We start from the raw sequence: 9,359 nt of genomic DNA on the forward strand, positions 1-9,359 counted from the left end.
TTTGTGGTTGTTTCGTGTTCTTTTCATGATTATTTGTAGTTTTTGTCTGTGTCATTAATCAAAGCTTCCGCACAACATTAATCCTTGCATAACCAAGGCCTTAATCAGCCCCGGTTTCACATCAAAATCAAGTTTGAGCTACTTTAGGCGCAAAAGTGTCAAAAAAGGTTAAAAACGCATAAAATCGCAACTTAACACGTAATTTCTAGCATATGACTATGATTTTAAATTCTAACCACTTCAACACAATAATACATACCAAATAGTGTTGTGTGCCAAGTTTCGTGCATAACAAACCAAGTTTGAGCTACTTTACGCGCGAAATTGACAAAAACGCTTAAAATCGCAACTTAACACGTAATTTCTAGCATATGACTATGATTTTCAATTCTAACCACTTCAACACAATAACATATACCTAATAGTGTTGTGTGCCAAGTTTCGTGCAAAACAAACCATGTTTGAGCTACTTTATGCGCAAAAGTGCCAAAAACGGTTAAAAACGCATAAAATCGCAAGTTAACACGTAATTTCTAGCATATGACTATTATTTTCAATTCTAACCACTTCAACACAATAATATATACCAAATAGTGTTGTGTGCCAAGTTTTGTGCATAAAAAACCAAGTTTGAGCTACTTTACGCACGAAATTGACAAAAACGCTTAAAATCGCAACTTAACACGTAATTTTTAGCATATAACTATGACTTTCAATTCTATCCACTTCAACACAATAATATATACCTAATAGTGTTGTGAGCCAAGTTTCGTGAAAATCTGATATAAATGTGGTTGTATGAAATGAAGATACCAAAGGAGCGCAAACAAGGCTACATACAGACCTCACGACACAGCAGCAAACTAGTGACCAGACCACCTTGCACGACACGTGGAGACCAAACCTATGCATCCAGGACCTAGCCTAAAGTGGAAATGGAATCTTGGTAATTGGATCTAGCTATCAAGGTCCTAAAACCATTCTAACAATCCCCATGGACTCCTAAAAGCTGAGTTGAAGAAGGGCTGCTCGACAGTTTGCTAGATCAGAATTGTTTAAGTGTTTGTGGTTGTTACGTGTTCTTTTCATGATCATTTGTAGTTTTTGTCTATGTCATTAATCAAAGCTTCCCCACAACATTAATCCTTGCATAACCAAGGCCTTAATCAGCCCCGGTTTCACATCACAACCAAGTTTGAGCTACTTTATGCGCAAAAGTGTCAAAAACGGTTAAACACGAATAAAATCGCAACTTAACACGTAATTTCTAACATATGACTATGATTTTCAATTCTAACCACTTCAAAACAATAATATATACCAAATAGTGTTGTGTGCCAAGTTTCATGCATAACAAACATAATTTGAGCTACTTTGCGCGCGAAAGTGTCAAAAACGGTTAAAAACGCATAAAATCGAAACTTAACACGTAATTTCTAGCATATGACTATGATTTTCAATTCTAACCACTTCAACACAATAACATATACCAAATAGTGTTGTGTGCCAAGTTTCATGCAAAACAAACCATGTTTGAGCTACTTTATGCGCAAAAGTGCCAAAAACGGTTAAAAACGCATAAAATCGAAACTTAACATGTAATTTCTAGCATATGACTATGATTTTCAATTATAACCACTTCAACACAATAATATATACCAAATAGTGTTGTGTGCCAAGTTTCGTGCATAACAAACCAAGTTTGAGCTACTTTACGCGCAAAAGTTGCTAAAACGCTTAAAAAACCTTAAAAACTCGCAACTTAACACGTAATTTCTAGCATATGACTATGATATTCAATTCTAACCACTTCAACACAATAATATATACCAAATAGTTTTGTGTGCCAAGTTTCGTGCATAACAAACCAAGTTTGAGCTACTTTACGCGCGAAATTGACAAAAACGCTTAAAAACAGATAAAATCGAATTTGTGTATCTTTATTGCTCTCCATTTTGGAAATGTGGCTCTGGATGTAGATCTCATTTGTCCACGCACTTTTTTCATTGTGCTGAAACGCATGGGAATATATATATATATATATATATATATATATATATATATATATATATATATATATATATATATATATATATATATATATATATATATATATATATATATATATATATATATATATATATATATATAACACTTAATTAAATCAAATTGGTAAAATAATTAATATTACGTACACATTCAGGAACGCTTTGAATTTTGTGTTGCGAGGTGGGCTTTGAGGTTTTTGTAATGAGTCGAAGACGTGCACAGTGTTCGTTAAAGGACATATGACCAAATGTATCCAATGCAAACTACAAACGCAAATTTAAAATCACCAAATTTGAGATTAGGTGACTTAAAAAATAAAAAGATAAGTTCAATTTCAAAAATAAAACTTACTCTTCCACATATGGAGCCAGAATGAATGTGTGTTTAGATGCAAGGGAATTAGTCAAGGCAGTCTCAATGTATGCTCTGACGTCATCTGGATCATTTATTCATTTACTACCCAAAATCGACTTTGGACAAAACTATCCAATTTTTATTGGAGGTTCGCAAGAATTTAGCTCCTCGTAAGCCGCACTAAACTCACAAATAAGAAAATTTTGTTAGTGATTCGATCATTAAAATAATTAAACAACAATGCCTAACTTGTAAGATAATGAACATCACCTCATGTAGACATGGAAAAGAGCTACGTTCAGCATCTCTCCTCTCAAAAATTGCCCGATGTCACTAGGACCAATAATTTCAAACGAGCTCTCTAAAAAGCAGTATTGCTCCTTCAGCAGGTTCAGAATGAGTGGGTCCTCCTCACTTATGCGAGATGCACAATAATGCAGCCATTTGTAATCTTAAGAGAGATCTTTTAGCTCCTCATCAGTAAAAATTGGAGTGCTTGGCATCGACTTTGACCCAGTCGACACCTTTGCTAAGGAACCGACCTCTCTCCATGATCCCTTTGGACTCTTTTGCTATTTCAATTTATACAATTATATTAGTGTGAGCATGCAATTAAAAAAATAAGGTACAAATGATTCTTACCATGTTAGTGAATCGGACCCAAGCATATGGCCATGTGATGAAACTACCTAGAGCGTGTGAGAGTTTCTCAAGGCTCCATGCTGGCATTGGAACCGGGAGTGAGAAATCTTCAAACCCCATTACAATAGTTTCCACGGCCACACTGATGTGGCCACTTGTAACATGCATTGAATGCACTGTTTGGCCCTCTTTGTTTGGTTGGGCCACACCATATGCAACCACAGTTATGTCGCCATCACTAGCAACACCTAACTGAGGCAGCAAAAGAGAACAAGGAGTCGCCTCCTGAAAATTGTGTCGTTTAGTATAATAAGCATCATAATAAAATATTAAAACGCGTTGCAATTTAAATTAATAAGTGCTTATATATTTAAAAACTATGTACCTATAGAAATGGCTCTGGAGTTGGCTCCGGATTTTGAGTAACGAAGTTTATGTTCTCCGGTGTGGGGTTTTCCCCTTCAGGGGTATTAGTAATGAGCTGGGGTGCTACAGGGGTAATGGGCTCGGGTGTTGGCTCCACCAAAGCGTTAGGAGCCCCATGTTTACTTTCTTGATCCTCGACAATCAGGTTTGCCAAGTCAACAATGGGTGCTCCCATCTTCTGCAACACGGCGGCCAGCTTGGCGAGAACGTCCTTCGTAATCTCCGCTCGGAGGTTTGCTACTTCATCGCGCAGTGCAGTTCGGGATTGAGTAGCAACACACTCTTTGTCGAATGCCTTCTGTAACCCCACGCGGACGCCTCCTTTTCCGACTACCCGCCCACTGTGGTCTTTTCCTAAGACCATATGTAATGCGTCAACATTGCCTCTTGGGGTGAACTCCCCCGTAGCTTCTTTTTCCTTCCAGCCCATCTATTCAAATAAAAAATGACATATATAGCAATTTGTATAAGTACATCAAAGCCAAAGAATACAAAACAAATCACGCACAGCATTTCAAAACTCACCACAGCATCAGCAACCTTCTTCGTTCCCGGATCATTAATGGTAAATTTACATCTTGCATCTCGGGAATGAAGCCCGCAATACCAATCACGCACTCGATCTCCAGCTGGAGTATTCACGGATGCGGAGGTAGTCATAGATGAGGGCGTGGATGAACTTTGATTGGGGTATAAACCCACATCCACCCACTCTTTTCGGACCTCATCGTACGTTTTCTGGCCCAAGCGATGGTAAAACTTCCTTTTGCTTGCAGAATCAGAAGCTTTACCACGCTTTTCCTAATTAATCAATAGAAATTGAATGTCATGTATTAGTTTAATGACTGAATCAAAAGAAGTAAATTCAAATTGGTAAACTATAATATAATATGAAATACTTACAACTTCTATGGGAGTTGTTCTTTTGGCAACAAAGGCGTCCCAATCCCTCTTCGATATGTGACCCCATATTTCGTAGGGCATCTTCGAAGGTGATTGCTCTCCACCTTCGTTTCCCGTTTTGACCTTTTTGGTCGTACGAGCACGCCTCTTCGTAATCCAGCCAGTTACTAGCTTGGATTTGAAATCTCTTAATCTTTCAGCAATAGTTGAAAGAAACACATTCTTCTTGTCCTCATCGCTCTCGATGTGGAAAAGATTCTACAAAAAAAATTTATATTTATTACTGTCAATCAAATTAATTTTAAAATGAAACTAAATGAGCAAAAACAGTAAAGTTGCTTACCATAGTATCAATCCATAGAGAGTTCTTCAAACCCTCTGGAACCTCGTTCCATGCGTGCAATATGGAAAGCTTGCGGATACATAGACCCACTTGTTTTCCATATTGCCTACGCCATTTTCCGCAGGGTTGACCCAATGCATTGTATTCCAAATGCATGGGTTCTGTGACTTTGAGGTTTTTCGTAGGACCTCGCCCTTTTCTTTTCTTACTGGTAGTGGGAGCATCCATTGGTGGGGCGTCTTCAGTCTCAAAATCATTGTCAATCGGTGGAGCGTCTTCAGCCATACGCTCGTATCTCACAATTTGGTCCTCTTCGTTGTCATAACTACGATGCTCATTATCCGAGGTCTCAATCTCGGTGACAATTTCGTCTCTAAATAGATGCATTGTATATCAGTACCTGAAAGAGTACGAATAGAAATATATTAGAACATAAGCTAAGTAATATTAAGAATATGACTATGATTTACAATTCCAATACGTTCAACACAATAATATATAACAAATAGTGTTATGTGCAAAGTTTCATGCAAAACAAACCAAGTGCCAAAAAAACTTTAAAAAGCTTTAAATTCATACCTTGTGAATCACTTAATTAAGTGTATGTGTAAGCATTATGTACTTACGCTTCATACACAACTAAGGTGGCAAATTATAGATCACTAAATGTACCGGCCAAGTACTATGTTGAAAACTAAGATTGCCGAATGGGTTCATTCCATCCGTACACAGTCCGAGCCTTAAATTACGAACCTCATCCCCAAAAGTCTTATGCAACCTATCAATACTCTTCCACTCCGGAGAATCAGATGGATGTGTAAGCAAATGACCTTTCTTCACCCCATCTACATGCCACCTCAAATTTAACGCATCTTTCTTTATAGGAAACAAGCGCTTGAATCTAGGTATTATTGGAAGATACCACAATACCTTAGCCGGGGGCCCTTTAGCATCCCGAGCCCCTTTACGCTTGTAGCGCGATAACCCACACCTAGGACACTCTTCTAAGTTCTCGTTTTCATTCTGATACAACACACAATCATTCGGACACGCATGAATCTTCTGGTACTCTAAGCCGAGAGGACACATGAGCTTTTTGGCATAATATGTCGACTTTGGAAGTTCATTTCCCTCAGGAAGCATCTCACCTAACGCTTCTAATAACATTGTGAAACTAGCGTCACTCCAATTGAACTTTGACTTAATGTTGAAAATTGTCAACACTGCTGTTAGTTTGGTGAACTTTGTACATGAGGACGTTTTCCTAATTCATCCTCGACTCCCTCCATCATCTCATCAACATGATCCACATCCTCATCGACATTCTCTTCATCTGTCTCATACCCATCAACATGATCTTTTACATCCTCATTGACATCGGCCATATTATTGACGTTCTCAACAACACTTTTCTCTTTGTAAACTCCCTCCTCACCATGCCAAACCCAAACATGATATTGAGGCCTAAACCCACGTCGAAGTATGTGCTCCCTAAGGATATCAACACTATCTACCTTTGATACATTGCCACAACTGACACATGGGCAATAAAAACCAACTCCCCCCGTCCTAACTTGATGTTCAACCGCAATATTACAAAATTCTAATACGCCATCAATAAATTTCGATGATTCAATGCATCCTTACATCCAAGAACAATCTTTTGTCATCCTAATTAGTGTGATTAATTGATTCAAAACAAAACTAATACACAACTTTTAAACATATATAATTATTTCTAACAAACATATTTAACTCTAAAAATATATAATTTGAATAATTAACATTGTATAACCTTAGAAATATAACATTCAAAATATAAATAATAAAATTAAATCATTTAACATTAGAAATATAAATAACGACAAATCTGATACGGCCTTGTTTTTGTTCTATAAGTCAACTACATGAACCAAAACAAATCAGTGTAACAATCGTCTGTGTATCCTATTACAAGTTTGGAAAGTAACAACAGACGGCATACATTGATACACTATCTAATTCCACAAATCTATTACATCCCCATTAAAGAGTGTAAGAAACCATTGTAAGGACTAGAGATAGGATATTACTAACCTAAGTTACTTGAACTCCTCACTTGTGTCAAATAGTTGTGTCAATAAAATCATTGTATTTTTTTTGGTAAAAATAACCAAGTTAAAAACTTGAACTCATACCCAAACACAAGTTACCAATCCGAGTAACTAGGTGACTGGATATGCAATACAATTTACAAAGGTATGAATATTAAAGTCCAAGTGATCTGTGAACAATGGTTTCAGTTACATTGTGCTATAATCATAGATAGCTTATGAAGACAAGTGTTTAAGGTTGATAATTTTGATATGGCCAATCACACTGCCTCACAGTCGCAACCAAACCATGGAACATTTCAAAGTTCACAAATAATTACTAAATATGCAAATAATTAACAAATCACATTTTTAACTAAATTACTAAATTACAAGTGAAACTATAAAAATATAAACTTGTAAATTTACAAAACAAATAATACCTAATTTTCGTATGTTATGAACTTGCAAAAAACTTAAAGGTCTGAGAATTTAAAAAGACGAATAATACCTTAATTCGTGAGTCTTGAAGATGAACAAGACCAAATGCCTTTGGTTTCAAACGGTTTTGAAGAATTCGAAGTTTGAAGTTTGATGATGAACCGCTGTATGTGTTCGTTTTTGGTATAATGAAACATAAGGTTTTCGTCTTGTGAAAATGAAGATGAAGAACTTTGTTGTTACCTTTGTGAAGATGAAGAAGAGGAACGAAGCAGATGAAGATGAAGATGAATTGAAGCGTTTTTTCAATGGGTTTGAAAGAATAATGTTTAAAAGCAAGAAGTGTACTGTGTACGTCGAGATAGAACAGTTTCTGAAAAAAGAAACATACTGAAATGGCGGGTTTTAATTTTATAAATTAGTCCAACGGTTATTTGCTGCGGTCCATAGACATAACCGTAGCAATTAATTCTCCTCATTGTCTTTTCATTTTGCTGTAACAGTATTTGCTGCGGGCCCCCTTGATAACCGCAGCAATTAAGCAATTGTATAAAGGTTATTTGCTGCGGTCCATACAAAACCGCAACAATTGATGTTGCAATGGAGTATTTCCTGCGGTCACACAATAGAACCGCAGCAATTATTTTTTTTTTTTTCAATTCTTTTTCTTATTTATTGCTGCGAATATACAAAAACCGCAACAAATTATAAGCAGCAAATAAGTTTTTTTCCACTAGTGGGGGAAAATTTAAAGGGTAATTATGGTGGTGTTTTGTTATCTGCAATTGCCCTTGATGGCAACAATGAAATGTTTCCAGTGACATGGGGTATTGTTTCATGTGAAGATGAAGAGAGCTGGAAGTTCTTCATTTGGCATCTTAAACATGTACTTGAACCAAGTATAAGGGGAGACAATTGGTGCATAATATCTGACAAGCAGAAGGTATGTACACTTGTTACTTAGCCTTTCATTGATTATACATAATCTTCTAAACCTAATCTTAATATGTTGTTTTCAAATGCAGGGAATTGACAAGGCTCTCAATGATTTGTGGCCTAAGGTGCAAAGAAGGTATTATTGCAAACATCTTAGTGCCAACTAAAAGAAGCCTTTTCCTGGACCTAAGTTATGCCAACTGTTTTGGCTAGCATGTGGGGCTTTCTCAACCTTCACATTTGCAAAGGCCGTGAATGAGATTGACAAAAACAACCCTAAGGCTAGGAAATGGCTTGCTAACTTGGGTCCATAGGAAAGATGGACAAAACATAAATTCGATCCTGAACTGAAGTGTGACATTAACAAGACAAATTTTGTGGAAAGCTTCAATGCAACCCTAGGAACTGACAGGTGCAAGCCAATGTTAACTATGTTAGACGGAATTAGGAGAGTCACAATGGTTAGGTTAGCTGCAAGGAGGCAAGAAGTGTGAAGATTGGGAGAGGCTTTGTCCAAACATTATGAAGAGAGTTCAAGTATTGTGCAATGAGAGTAGGTCTTGCAAGGCTTTCATGTCTAGTCCAGGGGAGTATGAGGTGGTGGAGGGTAAATCAACTCTGTCTATCAGTTTGAACCAACACACAGGCCTTTGCAATGTGTGGCAACTCATTAGCATACCATGTAGGCATGCAATGAGAGCTATTCTTCATGAAGGTCATGATCCACAATCATTTGTTCATGAATGGTATTTAGTGGAGAAATATAAGTTGGCCTATGGTCACAGCATTAACCTATCCCTGACCAAGATAAGTGGCCAGCTATTGAGCACTTACTATACTACCTCCTGTGATCAAGAGAGGTGTTGGTAGGCCTTGTAGGAATAGAAAGAGAAGTGATGATGAAGAGAGGAAGGGAAAGAGGAGCAAGACAATAAAATGTGGGAAGTGTGGAGATTTTGGTCACAACAAGGCCACTTACAAGGAAGGGGCAACAAAAAAACAGAAGGCAGCAAGAAACACTGATAAAGCTTCAACTTCTAAGAGCAAAGGGAAGTCAGTAGTAAAGTAGAAGGCATCATCAAAGAAGGGAAAGGGCGAAGCAAAGTGAATAGTATTGTGTTATGTGATTGTAATTACTAAACATTTGACTAAATTAGGTTGAACAATAAATTAATCCTCCTGTGATTGTAATT

Source organism: Amaranthus tricolor, chromosome 3, assembly GCF_026212465.1.
Source record: "Amaranthus tricolor cultivar Red isolate AtriRed21 chromosome 3, ASM2621246v1, whole genome shotgun sequence".
NCBI lineage: Eukaryota > Viridiplantae > Streptophyta > Magnoliopsida > Caryophyllales > Amaranthaceae > Amaranthus > Amaranthus tricolor.